The sequence below is a fragment of the Cibotium barometz genome, chromosome 3 (genome assembly GCF_041138505.1).
Source record: "Cibotium barometz isolate CiBa-2024 chromosome 3, ASM4113850v1, whole genome shotgun sequence".
NCBI lineage: Eukaryota > Viridiplantae > Streptophyta > Polypodiopsida > Cyatheales > Cibotiaceae > Cibotium > Cibotium barometz.
Window position 1 is genome coordinate 50291115 of NC_141048.1, and position 4348 is coordinate 50295462.

At 41.8% G+C, this 4348-nt stretch overlaps 1 pseudogene; it reads right to left on the reverse strand.

Moving 5' to 3' along the window:
- Window positions 1-2737: 2737 nt before the first annotated feature.
- LOC147640209 (chalcone synthase pseudogene) lies at window positions 2738-4060 on the reverse strand (annotated as a pseudogene).
- Between the last annotated feature and the right edge of the window lie 288 nt (window positions 4061-4348).

The following is a 4348-nucleotide window of genomic DNA, read 5'->3' on the forward strand; positions in this document are numbered from 1 at the left end:
ATTTTGACTTTCATTTACCCAAGTTCCTACCCATTAATTTTTATTTTCATTATTAGTTTTTAATTAAACCTGTGAAAACTGCACTATGCTCAAAGCATAATCTACTACTATATGAAGACAATCACATGTTTTTTGTGATAAGGGTTGGTATCTAAGATCTCAAGGCTAGATATTAAACATGATTTTGTAAAGCCTTATAAGGCTTATTACTTGTTTCATTAACATTGAGCAATGTGTAGAATAGATTGAGGAAGAGCAACACTTTGCATGATTTGTGCACCAATAGATGATCCTAAGACAAAGCATGCCTTTTAAAGAACCTTGTTGATGTAAACAAGTAGTCAACCCCACTTAAAAACATCCAACAAAATGGTGTGAACCATTGTGTCTGCTTTATAGCCATTGCCAAGATCAAGATTTCATTTGATGTTACAAAATCCAAACGAATGTTTGAAACAAAGATAAATTCTAACCTATGCTTAATATTTGGGATAAATAAGGCTTTAACACCTTCATGGTATAAGAGGGCGTTGCTATTCTATATAAACAAAATCTTTATAGATAATTTATAAGTGCATGTTTTGGCTAAGATGTCTAATCGATAATGTTATGAGTAGTATAGTGTGCAAATTCATGAACTGATCAAGTTTTCAGCAGCAAAAAAGTTTTGAAGGGGCTATACATGTAAAATAAGTTTTTTGTATGCATGAATTTTTGTGTCTATAATTGAGTGAGTTGATGATGTCATTAATTCACTAAATTTTTCTTGCAAAAGTTTTGATCAAGTTTAATGTGCCCACATAGGTTTGCGAGAGGGAGGTATGTTTTTGGAAGCCCACACTTGCATGTGTGAAGAAAGTCAATTTTTTGAAGCCTTTTCTTTTTTGTTAAGTTGTTTACAAAGATCTTTAAAATGTTAAAGTTTTATTGGGGCACCATAAAGAAACTAGACAATAAACATTATCATGTGCAGAGATGCAAAATAGGAGCATAGTGACACGTATAGAGGAGAAACCAGTGCCCTTTGTTCTTCATTATGGGAAAGGTAAGCAAATAGTTAAAGAAGCCTACGATTTAGCCGACCACTAGCACATGGAGCTCAAGAATTTGAATCTTAAGAACAAAACAGTGATGAGCAAAATGTACAGCAAGTATACACACCTCACATTGAACATTGTGATTTAGTTGAAGAATTATGCGATATTCTTGCAAACATGTATAAGAGTGTGTCCAATTGATGCAACAATAGTGTGATGGATATAATTAATGAGGCGATTAAGAGATAATTATGAAGAGGCTAATGACTTGATTAATGAGCCCAGAATGCACACGTGTTTGAGCAAGCATCAAAAGACATGCCCACAAAAAGAAGATCATTTCTGTATTTGATAAAAATCCTTGTATGTGTATACAAAGGAATGAGTTGTTTATATAGGCTTTAAAACTCATATGACTTGCCAAATCTACTTGAGTTCATTCTACTTGCATGTACTTGATAAAATAAATTCACACTAATCTTCTCATTTATAATATTTTTCCATTCTTTAGCACTTCTGAGAAAATCAAGTTCATTCCATTATGATATAGCTACCAAAAAAATGTAATGTGGAGATAGAAAGGTATCATAAGCTAACCTCTGAATGAGTGACCCTCTTCTTAGTACCTATACACCTTGATCTCCATCATTCTATATCTTCAACGTCACATCCATACTTCAAACACACCATAATTGCAAGCTTTTGCCCAATAATGAGCATACATTTTTGTTCCAACATGGCTTTAGTAATTTGTAAAATGTATCAATTATTTCTCTATGCAACACCATTCATCTCTCAATTCTATACTTTAAGTTATTTACACAATAAGAAACAATCTGGTCAAGTAAATTATATTTTGGCCTTCAGCTTCTATCTTTTTTGTTAGGCTTTATTTTTATTTCCTCAAAAATAAGGTTCTAAGTGTGTTTATTATCCAGTAGGGACTTGCAATATCTCTTTATCCATTGGTAAGTTTCTATTTTCTTGTTCTTTTTATGTCTTGTTATCTTATTCTTGATGAGAAGTCGAGGTAGAAGAAACATAAAATCTTCTATTCTTCTTCCTCTCTGAATGTAAAGAAAAAGAAGAAAGAAGAGAAATAAGAGAAAGAGGAGTGTAAATTGATTGGGCATGTTATTACAAATACTATAAGATGTAGCATGGCAAGGAATAGCGTTCAAAGTAAGAGAGTGCCCACTGCCATATGCTCAAGATTTTAGGACCTGTCAACCTAGATAATATGACTTTAGCGAAGAAAAATGGATTCTATATTGATGCTCCTGACACGGCATGCTCTCTCTCTCTCTCTCTCTCTCTCCTTCTCATGATAATATTAATCCTTCTTTACAAAATTCATAGCATCTCCATGAGATAAATACTAAAAACAAGAAATTTTATAATTATGAAATTCAATATGTCTCTTATATGATAAGAGGGCACACATATAGAGACTTAGTAGAAATGGCAAGAAGAAGACATGTTATCATGGGCCGGAAAGAACGTAGTAATGCCAAGAAGATGAACCACACACGCTACTAACCATCATCTTGCAATAGACCCAACCAACTCTACGAGTGCCCACATGCCATAGCCTTTCTAGGTGTATCTTTATTCAAGGAAAACTAGAATGAATGAAGGTGCCTGGGCCTAAATCTTCCTAGGGTAAAATCCTCTCATATTTTCATTTCCAGCTGAGTAGTTTAAGCAAGGGGGAGGCTCTTAAGGAGAAGAGCCTCGCAAGTCACACCCGGGCCAAAGCTGACGAGCACCCCCCAATCGAATCCCTCGCCAGAAGTGGCGAGCTTCTTTTCCAAAGAGTTGCGCCGCATCTGCTCCATGATGAAGAAAACACAAGCGCTGGACATGTTGCCGTATTCAGCGAGCACTTGTCTAGTGGCTGCGAGTTTCTCGGGTTTGAGCTTGAGTGCCTGCTCCATTTGGTTGAGAATGGCGGGGCCACCTGGGTGCGTGATCCAAAAGATGTCATTGGGGCTAGGGGCATGGCCATCATCATCATGGACATTATCCAGGGCATCTTGCAAGACGGCAGGCAGGTTCTGAGAGACAAGCTGTGGAACGGTTTTGTGGAGGTGGAATGTGAGGCCGATTTGCTTCCAGTGGCCTTGGATGGCACCATCACTGTCGGGCAAGATGTAGGAGCCGGTCCAGTGAACCTGAAACCAGGGCTTCTCCACGTGAGCGATGGGGTCGGAGCCGACGATGAGGGCGGAGGCACCGTCGCTGAACAAAGCCTGACCCACAAGGCTGTCGATATGGGTCTCATTAGGCCCACGAAAGGTCACCACGGTGATCTCACTGCAGACCACTAGCACGCGTGCGCCCTTGTTGTTCTCGGCCAGCTCCGTGGCCATGCGGAGGGCCGTGCCTCCACCAAAGCAGCCCTGCGAGTACAGCATCAGCCTCTTGATATTGTGGCGCAAACCCAGACGCTTGGTGAGAGCCCAGTCCGCCCCGGGCAAGTCCATGCCGCCCGTTGAGCAGAAGACAAGGTGGGTGATGCAGGACTTGGGGCGGCCCCACTCCTCCAACGCCTTGAGGGCAGCTTCCCCACCAAGCCTGGGTATCTCCTCCACCATGTGCTCTTGCCTCGCATCCAAGGACTGGCCCCAGAAGTCGCACATGCTCGGGTTGGCCCGCAGAATCTCCTCGTTCAGGTACATGTGCCTCTTCTGGATGCCTGATCTGTCACCTGCAGTAGTACGTACGTACAGAGAGAGCAACGTTAGCTTGGAGTTGCGTCTCACCTGCATATTATTATACGGTATTATTGCAATTATATATTAGTATATATGAGGGGGCTTACAAATGCGCTGGAACTTTTGCTTGAGGTCGGTCATGTGGTTGCTGTTGGTGACGTTGAAGTAGAAGTCCGGGTACTCGTGTTGCTTGAAGAGGTGCGGAGGGGTGGCGCTGCCCATGGCGAGCACGCTGGCAGGGCCATCGGCTTGGGCTTTGGCTAATTTGGCTTTGCATGCGGCGCCATTGGTGGTGGAGATCGGCATGGCGGCGGCGAGCTAGCTAGCGCAGGAGACGAGACGAGCAGAGCAGGCAGAGGCTACTATAATTTGGGACAGTACTGCGCTCGCTGTGTGTAGCTCAGCCCAAGGTTCTTGCTTAATTATGATATGGCTGGCTGTGCTGTATTAGAGGGGCGCAGCGCTGCTTGCTTTTATAATGCGCTAGCAGCAGGCCTCCCAATTACTAGTCTTGCCTACGACTAGTCAGTACTACTAGTGCCTCCGTTTTCCTGAGAGGACGCCTCCGATTCCATCACACAACTAGTGCTGCTG